The sequence below is a fragment of the Balaenoptera physalus genome (genome assembly GCF_965194825.1).
Source record: "Balaenoptera physalus genome assembly, chromosome: 14".
In the NCBI taxonomy this organism is placed as follows: Eukaryota; Metazoa; Chordata; class Mammalia; order Artiodactyla; family Balaenopteridae; genus Balaenoptera; species Balaenoptera physalus.
In genome coordinates, this window is record NC_138893.1 from 57,039,239 (window position 1) to 57,059,546 (window position 20,308).

At 36.2% G+C, this 20,308-nt stretch overlaps 1 protein-coding gene across 8 annotated transcripts in view; it reads right to left on the minus strand.

Moving 5' to 3' along the window:
* Positions 1 to 20,308, minus strand: part of EXOC6 (exocyst complex component 6) — a 219,496-nt gene that overhangs the window by 173,829 nt on the left and 25,359 nt on the right. The gene's annotated exons all lie outside the window — the stretch shown is intronic.

The following is a 20,308-nucleotide window of genomic DNA, read 5'->3' on the forward strand; positions in this document are numbered from 1 at the left end:
ATACACAGAAATTTCATTTCTCCTCTAGGATAACAAATTGAATTGCTAAATAAATTTTAATTCAAAAACCTTAAACAATTAAGCAGATTAATGAATGCAGACATAGACTGCTTCCCTAGAAGAATTTAGAAAATTCAACAAAAATATCAAATTGCCTACAGCAGATCTAATGTGCAGTTTGCCTAATAACTTAAGAGATGATCTATATATGCTACCAAAGTCCTTTACTAGAGTATTAATCTATAATTAAGGAGAAATTCTCTTAAGATTGACTTCTCAGCAAAACAACCAAAAACAAAACAACAACAAAAACCACCATTCACCATGGAAAAGAGAAAATTATTTGAGCTTTACACTTACAATCTGTGCACTTTATGCTAAAAAATACAGTTCAAAATATAAATATAACATTAATATTTATATACCCAAAACTTTACCAACAAACTTTCATAAAACAGAAACTATAAGAGATGTGAGAAGAGACAGTAACAAATTAATAAAATGGGACAGTAACACACCTCTCTCAATTCAAGAAAGATCAGGTGAAAGACAATACGAGGCCTTAGAAGATATAACCAACTTATTTAATAAAGAGTCTGTGTGTAAAACTGAGAACCCAAATAAAAAATATGTTTTCTTTTCAAGAGTACATGAAACACTCATGAAAACTAACCATATATTAAGCCACAAATAAAAACCTCAGTGAATTCCAAAGAATAGAATTAGTGCAAACAGATTTATCTAACTTTAGTGTAATAAAACTAAAGATTAAAAGCAAATTTTTAAAAATAAAAAACTTCACATCTGGAAAATTTTTTAAGACATAACTATTTAAAAAACTGTTGGATCAAAGGGTAAATACAAAAATAAAACAGCAGAATTTCTTTAAGATAGCAATAAGGAAAACATCAGAATATGTGAGATACAGCTAGATCAGTCATCAGAGAAAAATTAATAGCATTAAATAATTACCTCAATAAAATAAAATAAAGCAAATGCAAAATACAAAAAGCTAGAAAAAGAATAAAATTAATCAAAAGAAACAGAAGAAATAAATTGTTAAATATAAAAGCAGAAAGAAATGAGTCAGGAAACAGAAATTACTAGAATGAATAAATTCCAAGACAGATTTTTTTTAAAAATCAACAAAACAGACCAACCACCAGCAAACCTAATCAAGGAAAAAGTGAGTGAAATCACAAATATCTACATTAGAACTGACAAGGGGGATAAAACAAGCCATCACAACTGAAGAAATTTTAACATAAGACTACATTTGCACAACTCTACTCAAATAAATTTGAAGAAATGGATAATTTTTCAAAAGAATAAAACTTACTGACCCTGTATAGACAGAAAGTGTAACACAGACCAACTGTCACAGAAGAAATAAAGAAAGGAATCAAGACTCTCTTACAGAAAAAAAGAAAGAAAAAGAAAGGCACCAGACCCAGCTGATCTCATCGGTAATTCTAACAAAACTTTAAAGATTAGATAATAATCAATGCTAATTATATTATTCCAAATAAAAAGAAAGAAAACTTCCAATTTTATTTAATGAAATAAGCACAACATTGATGCAAAGACCTGAGAAAGACTGCACCGAAGAAGAAAACTACAGACCATCTCATTTATGAGTATCAGTGCAAAAAAACTTTGAAAAGCATATGCACAAACAGAATCCAACAGCACACTAAAAGAGCAATTCATCATGACACAAATGGGATTTATTCTATGAAGACAGGACTATTTCAAAAATAGGAAATGCATTAATAAATTCAATCATATTAATGGAACAAAAGGAAAAAAAATCATATGACCATCTCCATAGACACAGGAAAGACAAAATTCAGCAGTGTTTCATGTTAAAAACACTAAATAAAATGGGTATTTTTCCTCAGCATAATAAAATATAAATACCTCGGCCCAAAAGCCAGAGTTCCCCTTAATGAGGAAACACTAAAGGCTTCCCTGCTGAAGTCAAGATAAAGATAAAGATGCCCACTATCTCTACTGTGTTGCAATTATTAGGCTATGAAGTTTGACTACATAGCAATCTAAGGTTTAAGACCTGGAATGGAAGAAGTAAGATTATTTCTATATACAAATTATATAATTACATTCCTAGAAAACCCATAAGGAATCAATGGGGAAAAAATTACTACAAACAGTAAGAAAATTTAATAAAGTAAGAGGTTAAAAATTAACATACAGGGCTTCCCTGGTGGCGCAGTGGTTGAGAATCTGCCTGCCAATGCAGGGGACACGGGTTCGAGCCCTGGTCTGGGAAGATCCCACATGCCGCGGAGCAACTACGCCCGTGAGCCACAATTACTGAGCCTGCACGTCTGGAGCCTGTGCTCCGCAACAAGAGAGGCCGCGATAGTGAGAGGCCCGCACACCGCAATGAAGAGTGGCCCCCACTTGCCGCAACTAGAGAAAGCCCTCGCACAGAAACGAAGACCCAACACAGCCATAAATAAATAAAATAAATAAATAAATAAATAATTTTAAAAAAAAAATTAACATACAAAGATTACCAGCATTCACATATACAAACAAAAATGAGAATGTAAGAAAAGACCCAACTAAAATAACAACCAAAAAATAACTACACGTAACCTTAAAGAATTCTAAAATTTATTTGTGCAAAACTTCTAACTCTCCTGAAAGACATAACATGTTCTTAGATATGAAGACTAAACATCATCAAGATGTCTGTTCTCACTATTTAATTTATAAATTTAACTCATTCTAAATAAAATACTTTGAGGATTTTTCTAGAATGAGACAAGTTTATTATTAAGTTCATTTGGAAGAATAAACAAGGAAGAGTCACTAGGAAACCCCTGAAAAAGATGAGCAATAAGGTGAGGGAAGCCCTACCAGATATTATAACAATAAAGTCTGTATAATTGTATAATGGTATATAGCACATGAATAGACATGTAGACAATGAACAGGATAAAAACCAGAGATAGACCCACCACATAAGAAAATTCAGCAAATGATAATGGCAGCATCTCAAATCAATGTGAAAAAGATATACTTTTTAATAAGAAGTGTTAAGATAGCTGGCTTGCCATATAAAAAAAGATAAAATCAGGGAATTCCCTGGTGATCCAGTGGTTAGGACTCCATGCTTCCACTGCAAGGGCGGGAGCCAGCCAAAACAAAAAAGATAAAATCACATCATACCCCAGGCAAATTCAAGAGGATCAGAAATGTGAATGTAAAAAATAAAACCAACAAGTACCAAAAGAAAACATGAGTCGACTTCCCTATAACCTAGTAGCATGGAACACTTCCTATGATTCAAAAATCAAGCAATAAGGCCAAAGATTGATGAATTTTCTTTTCTTTTCTTTTTTTTTTGGCCGTGCTGCGCGGCTTGTAGGACCTCAGTTCCCCAAGGAGAGATCAAACCTGGGCCCTTGGCAGTGAGAGCATGGAGTCCTAATCACTGGACTGCCAGGGAATTCCCTGAATTTTATTTTCATAAAAACTTCTGCATGGCAAAAAAGGGATAAGCATAGTAAAAGACAAAATGAAAAAAAAATGTTTCCAACTAATGGCAAGAAAAATTGTGAAAGATTTTGAAATGGACAAAAACAATTACTGAATGTCCCATCTAGCGCACCCTTCTAGATTATCTGTGGCTTTCACTGTCTTGGGCTATTTTACATTTCTGTAAATTGCTGAAAACTGATAGTAATGCAAGTTACTCTTGCCCACAGAAATGCAAAACGCTTTTACCAGTGGAATGCAACTGATTATTGCCCTGCAGATACTGACCAGTTACCAGTTACTTGTCTACTGACAAATCTATTTCAGCATTCCCAAATGCCTATATCATTTTTTTTGCCATTGCCTTTAAAACAACTGTAACATCTTACTGGTTCCCTCATTAGTTATTAAGTTAAATAAAATTCCCTGGCATGCATTAATTTTTTAAAATTTTTATTTAATGATAGCTGTGACTTTCTCACTCAGTCATCACAGCTCTGTTTTTAGGGTTTTTGGGGGGGGGGGTCTTGGTTGGTTTTTTTTTTTTCGCCATTCCGCGCAGCTTGTGGGATCTTAGTTCCCTGACCAGGGATTGAAAATCCCCAACCCCTGCCCACGGCAGTGAAATCACGGAGTCCTAACTGCTGGACCGCCAGGGGATTCCCTAATTTTATATCTGTATAATTTTATCATTTTCGAAAATTATCTTTTAATAGTTTTGGAGGTTTCACCAGGATGCCCAGTGGATTCACCCAGCAGAACCAGGAAACTGCATTACCAGAGAACTGCACCTCATGGGCTGCTTTAGCTTTTTTAAAAATTTTATTTATTTATTTATTTATGGCTGTGTTGGGTCTTCGTTTCTGTGCGAGGGCTTTCTCTAGTTGTGGCAAGTGGGGACCACTCTTCATCGCGGTGCGCAGGCCTCTCACTATCGCGGCCTCTCTTGTTGCGGAGCACAGGCTCCAGACGCACAGGCTCAGTAATTGTGGCTCACAGGCCCAGCTGCACCGCGGCATGTGGGATCTTCCCAGACCAGGGCTCGAACCCGTGTCCCCTGCATTGGCAGGCAGATTCTCAACCACTGCGCCACCAGGGAAGCCCCTGCTTTAGCTTTTCAAGGGCTTCTATGAGGAAAACTCAAGTGGCAACATACATTTAACTTTGCTGACTCTCTGTTTCTCTAAGTTTTGTTTTGTTTCTTTTCCTCTCTACAGATTGTATATTTTCATCTGGTTTCCAGTTACTACATGGCCAATAAGTTATCACCCCTAAGTGGTAGCAATGACTGAGAATTTGGTTTCATAGTTTGACATTTATTTGGTGATCCCTATACAAGGATGACAGAGATCTCTTGGGTACAAGATGAAAGACACTCTGGTTTGTCTATTTTGAACTCAAATTTTTTAAGAATTTCATTTTCAGTTCTGTGATAACTAGACCAGGGAGGTTTTCTCTCTACAACTCATGTCTCTTGACCTGGTGGTAAAATTATAGAATCAAAGCTATAAAGCTCTGTATCTGTAATTCAGAAAGGTTTTTATCTCTATTGTGTGTGATAAATCAAACAATTTATCTCCAGAGGTTATTAAGTATTTAGATTTTAAAGTCTCTTAAGTTAAAGGAACTCTGTTTTGACTGGCTTATTGATAAAAAAAACAAAAAAAACAAAAAAACAAGGACTTAACACAAATGGAATATTTGTAAAATTCCCAGAAAACAAAAGAAATTGAATTTCTAACACTTTAAATGTGCTAGACTTCTTTAAAAATTTCTTCCTACATGAATTAACTTAGAAACATTTTAAAAATCTAAGTTCACATAATTCATGTACAGTTGACCCTTGAACAACTCAAGAGTTAGGGGCACCCACCCTCCACACTGTCGAAAATCCACATAGAACTTTACAGTTGGTCCTCCATATCCAAGGTTCCTCTGTATCTGCATTCTGCATCTGCCGATTCAACCAACCTCGGACCCTGTAGTACTGCTGTATTTACTACTGAAAAAAATCTGCGTGTAACTGCACGGTTCAAACCCCTGTTGTTCAAGAGTTAACTGTACAACTTCAGCAAACAAGCCTAGTTGGATCATTTTGGTTTATAAAAATAGCTATTTATTTTTTATGATTAATCATTTTATTCCACTTGGGTTTGTTTTTCCCTGAACGCACACAGGTTTACTAATCAGACAAGCTAACATTACCTTACAAAAATATTCAAGATGATTAAAAATGTAAATTTGTGCTCAACTAAGCAGAATCATTACTCTGACAAACTTTTTATTTCAACACATATTAAAGATTAATTTCTAAGATCTTTAGGTAACTTAAAACCTTAATATTAAGTTAATTAAGAGACAATCACTGGGGCTTCCCTGGTGGTGCAGTGGTTGAGAATCTGCCTGCCAATGCAGGGGACACGGGTTCGAGCCCTGGTCTGGGAAGATCCCACATGCCGTGGAGCGGCTGGGCCCGTGAGCCACAATTACTGAGCCTGCGCGTCTGCAGCCTGTGCTCTGCAACAGGAAAGCCTGCGATAGTGAGAGGCCCGCGTACCGCGATGAAGAGTGGCCCCCACTTGCCACAACGAGAGAAAGCCCTCGAACAGAAACGAAGACCCAACACAGCCATAAATAAATAAATAAATAAATAAATAAATAAATAAATAAAAAAATTAAAAAAAAAAAAAAAAAAAAGAGACAATCACTGGATAGCAGTTAATTTTTAAGTATAATGGAATCCTAGCAGACTGATTACTAAGCATAACTAAGTTTATATACTTTTGCTTCCTATTTTTATATGCTATTGAAAAGCTATAGTTTCCGGATGTGTCCATGAAAGTGTTCATTTTTGCCACTTTAAGGTATAAAAGTGACGTTTGTGTCTGTAAGAAGTTGTATTCACGAGATTTGCTCATATTCAGACAATTCTCAATGTTCCACTTCTGTGTTTCAATGTGAAATATAAATTAGTTACTTTGGTTAAAAGTTAGAACCATTAGCAGTAGTTAAGATTATACTAGGAACAGTGACAGAGAAATACAACTGTGTATGTGCTTCTGTTTTATCAAGGAAAAAGAGCAGCTTTCTCCTACAGCAGTAGTTTTCAAATTTGGGGGTCTCTTTTACATAACTCTCAAAACTTGCTAAGAAATCGAAAAAGCTTTTGTTTATGTGGATTCTAACTATTGATATTTACCGCATTAAAAACTAAAACTGAGATTTTTTGTGTGTGTGTATGGGGGGTGCTGCATAGCGCGGCTTGCAGGATCTTAGTTCCCTGACCAGGGATGGAACCCAGGTCCCCAGCAGTAGAAGCGCCAAGTCCTAACCACTGGACTGCCAGGGAATTCCCAAAACTGATAATTTTTTTAAATTGACTGATTCATTTGAAAGTAGCAATGATGAATGCACTGCATTTTAATGTAAATAACCTCTTAGCATTATTTGAAAATAGTTTTGACCTTACAAATCCCCAAAAAAGAACAAGTGCTCTAAAGCAAACTGTTTAAGAACACGGAAGAGCACAATGAAGGACGAAACATGGAAAATGAATTTTATTTGCCTTCATTTACAATATAAGACTGAAAATACGCTATGATATATGTTTAAAATTTAGCAACATTTGTTCAATTTTGTTGGGCTTGCTTCCTTGGTTTACTAGTTAATGACCTGCCTAAAATATGAAAGGTTACTCTTTACCTTCTATGTAATCTGCCTAGATGACTGTTTTGCCAGAATAATGTCTGTACTTCATGTGGACTTTATTATATTCTTGATTATTCAATAAAAAACAGAAAAGGTTTCCTCTCACTTATGAAAGAACTAAGTTTCTTTACAATCAAGTTATCTATGTTTATTTTTTAAATGCTTCACTTTCACTTTAATTAACCAAGTTTTGCTCCTCAGGCAACCTCTGACAACTGTTTTGATTTTGCCTTCCCAAATTTGGATCCTAACTATAGAAAAAATAAAATAAAACTTTCAAGATATCTTTCACACCTAAAACTGTCTTGGAGATTTCCCAGAAGAACCCAGAAACAGCACAGTTATTTATTTTCATCTTATAAAAAGACTATAAATAATTAGGTTTGTTTGATATATTACTATAGTAAATGTTACACGGGAAGAGCTGTCAAGTTAGAGAGATGCTCACCCTTCCTAGGTTAAATGTATATATGTAAGAAATGTTATAATACAAACATTTTTGAAATTGTACTCTTCATGGGAAGCCCTTGAATGTCAATTTCTGGGACAAAAATTGCTAGCTATAACTATGTTTTCACTAATCAAAACTTTTAAGTAGTAATGTACTGTACCTGACTAAAAATTTTACTCTTCTCCATTCTAATATTAGTTACAGGAATAAATTAACCATAGCCGTTAAGCCTCTGTCATCTACAGACAGTCTTTGTTTCACTCTTAAGCTTGTCCGAAAGCTCTGCTATAAGCTGTTAAGTCTGAGTTTATGGCTTCAACAATGAAGGACAGTTTCAGAGCCTTGCAGCACTTCAAACTATTGACACTTCACAAAATAGACTCTTTTTAAAGTTAAACATAGAATAGCCATATGACTCAGCAATTCCACTCTTAGATATATACCTAAAAAACCTGAAAATAGACATTCAAACTAAAGCTTATACATGAATGTTCATAGCAGCACATTCACAACCAAAAGGTAGAAACAACCCAAATGTTCACCAACTGATGGATGAATAAAACATGGAATATCCACACAGTGGAATATTATTCAGCCATAAAAAAGAAAGAAGTACTGATACATTGCTACAATATAGATGAATCTCAAAACATTATGCTGAATTGAAAAAAGTCAGACACAAAAAGTCATATACTGTATGCTTCTATCAATATTTTAATGAAATATCCAAAAAAGGTAAATCCATAGAGACAGAAAACAGTAGTAGTTGCCAGCAGCTGGGAGAAGAGGGGGAATGAAGAGTAACTACTTAACGAGTACAGGGTTTCCTTTTGTAATGATGAAAATGTTTTGCAGCTAGATAGAGGTAATGGTTGTATAACATTGTGAATGTACTAAATGTGACTGAATTGTACCTTTAAAATGGCATATTTTATGTTTTGTGAATTCTACCTCTATTTAAAAGAAAAACAAGATGAAGCTTCCCAGAATTCATGAACCTACTTCCTAGTGAAACAACCATAACCAATGAAAATTACTTAAAAACAAAAAACACCATTTGAAGTCTCTGAAAATTATCCCAAGAGCATACAGCAAATGAAGAAACATTTATTCAAGAAAATCTACTAAGAACAGTAAGAGCTTATAGCCCCTGAACCACAACTAACACTCTTCCTCCAGCTTAGCATGATAGAAGCTCCATCCTGGGTGGGTGTGGCTAAGTAGTCAGGGCTTCCTCTCCCCCCAGGTTTCAGTTAAGGGTCAGAAAAAGGGCAGGCATACCACATTTCTCATCCTCCCTCCCCCACAGTTCTGTGTTACAGAAGCTAAATTCCAGGTGAGTGTGGCTGAAAGGTTGGGGGCCTCCTTCTTCCACCCAGCCCTCCTTCCTCCACCCAGCCCCATGAAGGATGTCATAGGACAGAGGCTTTCCCAAAGATGGAGTAGCCAGGAATACTGGGATCCCAACTGCCCCAACCTCAGCTTGAGACAGGCTGGGACCTGGGACCTGGGACCTGGGACCTGGGACCCTTTGCTGCAGTGTCTGAACCTGGGCAAATGTTTCCTCCAGCAACAAAATACAAAGAAACTATAAGGGACTAAAAATAATTGCCTGCATGTGCAGATGGGGCCAATTATGGACAACAAGACACAAAAAGACCAAAAAAAAAACCCCAACTGCCACTTCTGAAGAGCCAGGAGCAAAAATAGGGTGTCAAGAGCAAAAGCAGGGTACTGCGCATGCCCCCTGCACTCAACACCACCAAAGGGGTGGGCAGACCACCTAAGCCACCCCTCCGGCCTGACCCCTGGACACACCCCTACCTTCACCCCATTTAAGGAACCAGCTGGCCCCCACCTTGAGGAGCGAGCAAAGGAAACTGTTACCTGTTTTCGCTCCCCCCTGCTGTAGCAGGGGCCCCAATAAAGCCTTGCCTAAATTTCTTGTCTGGTCTCTTATCGATCTCTATTGATTAAGGAAGGCCAAGAACCCTGGTCTGTAACTAGCTCATAGGACAGAGGCTCTACACTTTAAGGGGCAGGCCAAGAAGAACAGAGATCACTGCCCCACACAGAGTCCTACTCCTCTGCCCCATCCAGAACGCTGCTCTTTAAGAATAGTATCACTTGAAACAGGCCATTGTTCCTGCCCCAAGCTCTGGTGCAGTGGTGCAGAGATTATCCCCACTGGAAGAAGCAGGAGAAAATTGCCAAGTTCTCCCCAAAGAAACTGACTTTATTTAGAACAGAATGTAAGGGAGTCCAAACATTATGGTACTCTTGAAAACAATGGAGATTTTGGTAGTAAGCAATTGAGAGGAGGCTGGTACCTCCATGTGATCAACAAGTTAAATCACAGGTCAGCCAGTTTACCAAAAAGAACCAGAGAAAGAAAATGTGAAGAGCCCTCCTATGATCAGAACAAGCCTCAGAGATTGGCCTGAAAAACTAACCCTGCACTCAAACACGTATTTGTGCATCATGTTCACAGCAGCATTCACAACAGCCAAAAGATGGAAGCAATCTGAGCGTCCATCAACAAATAATGTATAAACAGAAAGTAGTATATACATACAATAGAATACTATCCAGCCTCAAAAAGGAAGGAAATTCTGACACATGCTACAACATGGATGAACCTTGATGACATAATGTTAAGTGAGATAAGCCAGTCACAAAAGAACAATTATATGATTCCACTTATATGAGGTATCTAAAGTAATCATATTCATAGAAACAACGTATGATAGTAGTTACTGGGGGCTGCTGGGACAATGGTGAGTTACCATTTAATGAGTACAGTTTCAGTTTGGAAAGATGAAAAAGTTCTGGAGATGGATGGTGGTTATGGCTGCAGAGCAATGTTAATGTACTTAATGAAACGAACTGTACATTTAAAATGGTAAACTTTATGTTACGTATATTTTATCACAATTCTCTAAGTAATATTTAAAAATCAAGACTGGGAAGATTAGGGGACTTAATCCACTAGAAAAATCATTAAGCCAGGAATAAATATAAAATAGAGAAATAAATGAAAAACTCTATCATTTATTCCTTCAACCTTACTAAGCGTGATCTGGTTGAATGTGTTCTAGCTGCTGGGGTGTGTAGTAGATCCCTGTTACCTAGTGGTGCATTCACCTCCCAGCTACTAAGGACCCATAGCTGCCCCCTTCTCTGGAGACCTGCGAGTAGGAGGCACTCTGCCCAGTAATACCTGGGAAGGTATGCCCCCCCAGCAGTCACACACTCTGGGAGTAGCCTATAGCCAATGAGAGGTTGTTGGAGGTGGGAGTAAAAGTTCAGCCCCATTGCCTCAAAGTGGAACAACTCTGTGATATCATTCTTTTTTTTTAATTTATTTATTTAATTAATTTATTTTTGGCTGCACTGGGTCTTCGTTGCTGCACACAGGCTTTCTCTAGTTGCGGCGAGCGGGGGCTACTCTTTGTTGCAGTGCGCGGGCTTCTCATTGTGGTGGCTTCTCTAGTTGCGGAGCACGGGCTCTAGGTGCGCAGGCTCAGTAGTTGTGGCACACGGGCTTAGTTGCTCCGCAGCATGTGGGATCTTCCCAGACCAGGGATTGAACCGGTGTCCCCTGCACTGGCAGGCGGGAATCTCAACCACTGTGCCACCAGGGAAGTCCCTGTGATATCATTCTAACTCCAGAGCTCTTCCTGGAATCAGACTGAGGCTAGACTTAAGCTGAACCCACAGTTTTAGATCTCCTCTACCCTATCCTATTTCCCTCACTCCTACAGGTTTCATCTGAAAGTATTGCCTCAATAAATTACTTGCATAAGGGGGAAAAAAAAACCTACCACTGCAAGGGGGACCAGATTTAATTGGATTAGACTGTGAAACAACTTATGTCCCTGAATACTGCTGAAAACAATAAAGCAACGAGCCAGCAATTACTGGAGTCTAACATCTCAGTGTGATATCAAGATAAGCAGGCAGGGACTTCCCTGGTGGTCCAGTGGTTAAGACTCCATGCTGTCAATGCAGAGGGCGTGGGTTCGATCCCTGGTCAGGGAACTAAGATCCCACATGCCATGGGGCGTGGCCAAAAGATTAAAAAAAAAAAAAGATAAGCAGACAGCTTAACAGAGAGATCAGGAAAAGACATAAAGAGAATTCTGCTAAAACCACCGTCATTCCAGAGTGACTGTGTACATGCCAAGATTGTGCCCTCTGAGGAGCCGCAGCAGAGGCTTCACACTGTGAGGGAAATACACTTGACTGAAATAGTCCAGCCGAGCCACTAAACAAACAAACACAAACAAAAACAAGCTCCAGGGACTTCCCTGGTGGTCCAGTGGGTAAGACTCAGTGCTCCCAATACAGGGGGCCCAGGTTCGATCCCTGGTCGGGGAACTAGATCCCACATGCATGCTGCAACTAAGAAGTCTGCATGCCGCAATGAAGATCCTGCATGCCACAGCTAAGACCTGGCGCAGCCAAAATAAATAAATAAATAAATAAATAAATAAATAAATAAATAAATAATTAGGGGGGAAAAAAACAAGCCCCAGAACATGGTTGGGGGGGTGGGGGTGGGAATCAGTATCAAGAGTTGATACAATATACTGTCTAAACATTTTAGTTTTCAACCACAACAACAAATTATGAGATAGGCAAAGAAACAGGAGACTATGACCCACACACAGGAAAAGAAACAGGTCCTGTGACAGGGCTTACATGGTGGAGTTAACAAAGACTTCAAAGTACTAGGTTCATAGTACTAAAAACAAAACATGCTTAAAGAAGTGAAAGAAGGTATGATGACAATGTCTAGTAAAATAAGAGACTATTGACAAAGAAACAGAAATCATAAAAAAGAACCAAGTTAAAATCCTGGAGTTGAAAAGTCAACAACAGAAAATAAACACTCATTAGAAAATCTCAACAGTAGACATAAATTAGCAGAAGAAAGACTACTTAAACATAGACTAATACAGAATATGTAATCCAAACAGAGAGAAATAAGAATGAAGAAAATGCAGAGCTTCAGAGAAATGTGAACAGCGTTAAGCACACCAACATACACATGATGCGAGTTCCAAAGTAAAGAAGAAAATGGAGCAGAAAGAATATTTGAAGAAATAATGGCTGAAATTTCCCAAATTTGATGAAAAACATTAAACTAAACATCTAAGATGATCAACAAACTACAAGAAGGATAAACACAAAGAACTCCACACCCAGACACATCACAGTAAAAATAATGAAAGACAAAGGGAAAATCTTGAAAACAAGGGGGAAAAAACCACATATAAGGGAATCCCACTGAGATTAACAGCTGACTTATCAACAGAAGAAATGGAGGCCAAAAGGCAGTGGGATAATATATTCTAAGTGTTAAAAGAAAAAACTATCAACTAAGAATCTTATAACCAACAAAACTATCTTTCAAATAATGAAGGCGAAATAAAGACACTTGCAGATAAACGAAGACTGTGGGAATTAGTTACCAGCAGACCAGCCTTACAAGAAATACTAAGAGAAGTTCTTCATAATTAAAAGAGTGAACCCAGATGGCAATATGAACACACGCACACACACACACAAGAACACCAGCAAAGGTAACTATGTAATTCTAAAAGACAGTATAAATGCATCTTTTTTCTCTTAACTAATTTAAAAAGCAATTGCAAAGGACAATATGTACATAATTGTATTGATAACATATAGAAACATGTTTGAAAATAACAGCACAAATTAAGTATGTGGGAACAAAGCTGTAATGGAATAAGAAAATGACACAACTAAAAACTCAGCAACAAATAAAGAGGATTAGAAATGGTAAATAAGGCTAATGTAACAAACTCTATAAATATACTTGCTCTCTTTCTCAGCTTCTTTGAGAAATAAAAAGTTATATATAGCAACAAATGTAACACCATATTGTTGTATTTGTAATATATATAGATGTAAGATATAACAATAATAGCACAAAAAAGGGAAAGAGGAAACAGAGCTATATAGAAGTAATGTTTCTGTATTTCATTGGAATTAATTTAGAATTAATCTGAAGCTGATTCTGAGAGCAACCACTAAGAAATAAATTTTTTTAAATACTGGGAAAAAAATCACTAAAGTAATTAAAATGTTACACTAGAAAATATTCACTTAACAAAAAATAGTAAAAAAAAAAAAGGCGGGGGGGACAGAGGAGCAAAAAGAAATGAGACACACAGAAAACAAAAAGTAAAATGACAGCTATAAATCCAACTATATAAATATTAACATTCAATATGAATGGATTAAACAATCCAGTCAAAAGTCAGAGATTATCAAACTGGATAAAAAACAAGATCCATCACACTTTAGATTCAAGGATAAAAATAGGTTGAAAGTAAAAGGACAGAAAAAGAGTCAATCAATCAAGAATATGTAACAAGTATACACATTTATACACCTAACAACAGAGCCCAAAACATATGAAGCAAAAACTATCCAATACCCAATAATGGACAGAACTAAGCATTATATCAAAAAGGAAGTAGAAGACTTTGAACAACTATTATCTAATGAGATCTAACAGACATCTATAGAATCTTCCACCCAACATCAGGATACATATTCTTCTCAATTGCACATGGAACATTCTCCAGGATAAACCACATGTGAGGCCATAAAACAAGCCTCAATGAATTAAAAGGACTGAAGTCATACAAAGTATGATCTCTGACCAAATGCAATGAAATTAGAAATTAACCCTGTAAGGACATTTGAGAAATTCACAAATACATAGAAATTAAACAACATACGGGGCTTCCGTGGTGGCGCAGTGGTTGAGAATCTGCCTACCAATGCAAAGGACATGGGTTCGAGCCCTGGTCCGGGAAGATCCCACATGCCGCGGAGCAACTAGGCCCGTGAGCCACAATTACTGAGCCTGCGCGTCTGGAGCCTGTTCTCCGCAACAAGAGAGGCCGCGACAGTGAGAGGCCCCCGCTTGCCTCAACTAGAGAAAGCCCTCGCACAGAAACGAAGACCCAACACAGCTAAAGTAAATAAATAAATAGATAATTTGAAAAACAAAAACAAAAACAAAAAAAACAACATACGTCTAAATAACCAATGACTCAAAGAAGAAATCACAAAGGAAATTTTAAAAATACTTTGAGATGAATGCAAATGAAAACACACAATACCAAAACTTACGGGATGATGCTAAAGCAGTACTTAGAGAATTATTTATAGCTGCAAAAACCTGTATTTAAAAATAAGATCTCAAATCAATAGCCTACCCTTCCTCCCAAAACACTAATAAAAAGGAGAGCAAATTAACCTAAAAGAAGCAAAGAAAAGAAATAAAGATTAGCTACAAAGGAAATAGATGATAGGAAAACAATAGAGAAATATCAATGAAGCCAAAAGATGGTTCTTTGAAAAGATCAATAAATTGACAAACATTTAGCCAAATTGACCAAGAAAAAAAAAGACTCAAATTACTAAAAATCAATAATAAAAGAAAAGTCAGTATTACCAATCGTACAGAAATAAACAAGGTTACAAAGGAATGCTATGAACAATTTTATACCAACAACCTGATAACCTAGAAGAAATGGACAAATTTCTAGAACACCACAAACTACCGAAACTGGTGCAATAAGAATAGAAAATCAGAACAGACCTATAACAAGAGATTGAATCAATAATCAAAAACCTTCCAAGAAAGAAAAGCTTTGGTGACAAATTCTACCATCTATTTAAAGAAAAATTAACACTATTCCTTCACAAACTCTTCCAAAAAGCGGAAGAGTAGGGACACTCCCTAATTCATTCTATGAGGCCAGCATTACTCTGATACCAAATCCAGATAAAGACATCATAAAAAAGAAAACTACACACCAATATCCCCTATGAATATATATGTAAAAACACTCAGTAAAATATTAGCAAACTGAATCCAACGTGTTAAAAGGATTATACACAATGACCAAATGGAATTTATCCCAGGAATCTAAGAGTTATTCAACATTAAAAAATAAATAAATAAATGTGATACACCACAAAAATAAAACAAAGAGAGAAATAAAAACACATTCATCTCAATTGAGGAACACTAACCAACTCATTCTATGAGGTATTATTCTCATACCAAAACCAAAGACATCACCAGAAAATAAAAGACCAATATCTCTTGTGAATATACATGCAAAAATCCTATACAAAATACTAACAAATGGAATCCAGCAACATATAAAAATGATTATACACTATGACCAAGTGGGATTTATTCTGCAAACCCCAGGTTGGTTTACATTTGAAAATTAATTAATGTAAAACACCATTTTGATACAATAAGGGACAAAATCCACATGATCATCTCAACAGATGCAGAAAAAGCAACTGAAAAATTCAATGTTCCTTCATAATAAAAACACTCAACAAACTAGGACTAGAAGGGAACTTCCTCAACCTGAAAAACAGCATCTATGAAATTCCCATAGCAATATATGAGAGTGCCAGTTGTTCTACAACTTCACCAATACATGGTATGGTCAGTCTTTTATTTAGACATGCCAATAGTGTGGTGGTTTACCCCGTAGTTTTCATTTGCATTTTTCTAATAACTAATGATGTTAATCTTCTTTCCATGTGCTTATTTACTCTCTACATACCTTCTTTTGTGAAGTATCCATTCAAATCATTTACCCATTCTTTTTAACATCTTTATTAGAGTATAATTACTTTACAATGGTGTGTTAGTTTCTGCTTTATAACAAAGTGAATCAGCTAAACATGTACATATATCCCCATATCTCCTCCCTCTTGCGTCTCCCTCCCACCCTCCCTATCTCACCACTCTAGGTGGTCACAAAGCACTGAGCTGATCTCCCTGTGTTATGTGGCTGCTTCCCACTAGCTATCTATTTTACATTTGGATTTACCCATTTTTTAAATGAATTGGTTGCTTTCTTATCAGTCAGTCTCAAAGACTTCTTTTATACATTCTGGATGCAATTTTTTTTTTTTTTTTATCAGAGATATGAGTTGCAAATATTTCCTCCGTGTCTGTGGCCTGTCTTTTCATTAACAGTGTTTGAAGACCAGATGTTCTCAATTTTGATAAAGTCCAATTTATCAATTTTTTCTTTTATGTATTATGCTTTTGTAATAGTATCTAAGAAATCTTTGCCTAACCCAAAGTCACAAAAATTTTCTCCTGTAGTTTTTAGGAGTTTTATAGTTTCACATTTAATGTTTAGGTTTACGATCCATTTTGAGTTAATTTTTAAATATGATGCAAAATACATTTAAAAGTTCATTATCTTGCATATAGATATCTGACATTCCACTACTGTTATTTAAAAAGACTATCTCTTCCAATGAATTGCCTTTACATCTTTGCCAAAAATTAACTGACCATATGTGTAAACCTATTTATGGAGTCTTCTCAGTTTCACTGATCTATTTGTCTAGCTTGATGCTAGTACCACACTGTCTTGATTACTGTAGCTTTATAATAAATCTTAAAACCAGGTAATGTAAGTTCTCCAACTTTTCATCTTTTTCTAAGTTAGTTTGGCTAGTCTAGGTCTTTTGCATTTCCATATGAACTTTAGAATCAGTTTGTCAATTTCTACCAAAAAAAACTGCTGGATTTTTATTGGGATTGCCTTAAATCTAAACACCAGTTTGGGGGAAATGACATCTTAACATTATTGAATCTTCTGATTCATGGATACAGCATATGTGTGCATTTATTTAGGTCCTCTTTAGTTTCTATTAGCAATGTTTTATAGTTTTCAGGTAAAAATCTTTCACATTGTTTGCCATATTTATCCCTATGAATTTCATATTTTTGATGCTATTTTTTATTTCAATTTTTGATTGTTCATTGCTAGCACATAGAAATACAATTGATTTTTGCATACTGATTTGGTGTCCTATATCCTTGCTAAACCCACTTAACAGTTCTAGTAGCTTTTCTATGTATTCCATAGGATTTTCTCTATAGATAATTACATTGTCTGCAAATAAAGATGATTTTCCAATCAAGATCTTTTTTCTTATCTTATTATACTGGCTAGGACCTCTAGTACAGTGTTGAATAGAAGTTGTGAGAATGAACATCCTTGCTTTATTCCTGATTTTAGGAGAAAAGCATTCAGTCTCTCACCATTAAGTTTAATGTTAGCTACAGGTTTTTCATAGATGACTTTTTTTTATTTTTTTAAGATTTATTGATTGATTGATTGATTGCTATGTTGGGTCTTCGTTTCTGTGCGAGGGCTTTCTCTAGTTGCGGCAAGCGGAGGCCACTCTTCATCACGGTGCGCAGGCCTCTCACTATCGTGGCCTCTCTTGTTGCGGAGCACAGGCTCCAGACGCGCAGGCTCAGTAGTTGTGGCTCACAGGCTTAGTTGCTCCGCAGCATGTGGGATCTTCCCAGACCAGTGCTCAAACCCGTGTCCCCTGCATTAGCAGGCAGATTCTCAACCACTGCGCCACCAAGGAAGCCCCTAGATGCCTTTTTTCAGGCTGAGGAATTTCCACTCTTAGTTTCTGAGGGTTTTTATCAGGAATGAATGTTAGATTTGTCAATGCTTTCTCTGCATCTATTAAGATGATCATATAATTTTTTTTAGTTTAATATGAATTACATCAGTTGGTTTTTCAAGTGTTAACCAGCATGCATTCTTGAAATGAATCCCATTTATTATTTTTATATATTGTGGATTTAATTTGCTAAAATTCTGTTTAAAGTGTTCTAGTGTGTGTATTAATAATACTGGTGTATAGTTTCCTTTTCTAGAAATGTCTTTGTTTAGTTTTGGTATCAGGTTAATGTTGACCTCAAAGTGAGTTGAGAATTGATCATTGGTATCTGCTCCCTTTTTTCCCCTAGAAGCTTATCAATTCTACTGATCTCAAAGAACCAGCTTTCAGTTTCACTGATTTTCTCAACTGTTTTTCTATTTCTTATTTCACTGATGTCCACTCTGATCATTATCATCTTCTTTCTTTGGCTCTTTTGGATTTCATTTGCTCTTCTTTTTCTAGTTTCTTAACTTAGAAGATGAGGCCATTATTTTAAACCATTCTTTTCCCTTAGAGGTGTTTTAGTGTTGTATTTCTCTCTAAGTATAGATTTAGCTGTATCCCACAAATTTTGATATGTAGTGTTTTCATTTTATTCGTTCAAAATACTTTCTAATTTCTCTTTCCATTTCTTCTTTCATCCATGGGTTATCTAGATGTGCGTTTTTCAGTGTTCAAATATTTGGGAATTTTCCAGATACTTTTCTACTACTGACTTCTAATTTAATTCCATTGTGGCCAAAGAACCACATCATATGCCAGGCCCTGTGAAAAGTGTATAATATGCTTCTCATTTAATCATCTGGCTTCCTCCAGGAAGACTGACCTGATAAAAAGTGAGCCAGGAAAAGGTCAGGCTGAAAAAAAGTCTGCCACTAAGAAAAATAATATTAATAATAACTATAACAACATAAGCCTACATGCCAGCTAAAACTTAATTGAGAAATAACAACAAAAATTAATCTTAATGCTGAAATATTTGTGGATGAACTGCTGTCTGGGATTTGCTTCAAAATAATCCAGGGTGAGGAAGAGTGGAAATGGCAAGAGATCAAATGAGACTGGCCAGGGGTTGAATTGAAGCTAGATGATAAATTCATGTGGTCCATTAGACTTTTCTCCTTTTTAAAACACTTAAATTTTCCCATAATGAAAGTTTTTTTAAAATTTAGTATTAGCATTTCACTCAGTGAAACCTTGGGAAAAGATAACAGTAGCTTAAACTGTTCAAGAGAAAGGACCACTAATAGTGCCTTCTACATGTGTGTGCAAAGAGTCTGCTTATAAATGAGAGATGACAAGTGTATATATAGGATAAGTATGAGTCAACGTAGTTCGCTAAAGAAAAGAGTGTGGGTTTCAACAAAGTGAGCAGATTACAAAAATGTCCAGCAAAATAGAACAGAATGATAACACCATGAATACGTATATTCTATTTGTGTCACAAAAATCTCTCAATATACAGTTGACTGTTGAACAGTGAGGGGGTTAGGGCCTCGGACCCTTCATGCAGTGAAAAATCCACATATAACTTATAGTCAGCTGTCCATACACTGGTTTCCTCCATATCCCGGGTTCCACATCCTCGGATTCAACCAACTGTGGATCGTGTAGTACCACGGTATTTGCTATTTTAAAAATTCCAGGTGTAAGTGGATCGACAGTTTAAATCCATATTGTTCAAAAGCCAACTGTATTTCAAATTTTTCTTCTAAGTCAATTTCATCTGCTATCAAGGATACTGCCTAGCACATTTTCTCAAGAAGAAGCATCTCCTTCATAACCAATACTATTTTCAAAAATGGACTGTTCTGATAACTATACCACATACTGTACTCTTTCAGTTTCACCACGCAGTGAGGAAAACAAAGCCTCCTTTTAGGCTATGATTTCTACTTTCATTACCAAATGCAGAGTTTTATGAAAAGAATTACATTGAAAAATTAAGAAAATGCACTAATTATTCTTATCATATCATAAATGTAACTTCATTTGACAAAAATATATCAGATGCCACCACATGCTTCGTGTTAGGCATACAGCAGTAAACAAATAGGCAAGGTCCCTAAGGTACTGGGCTTT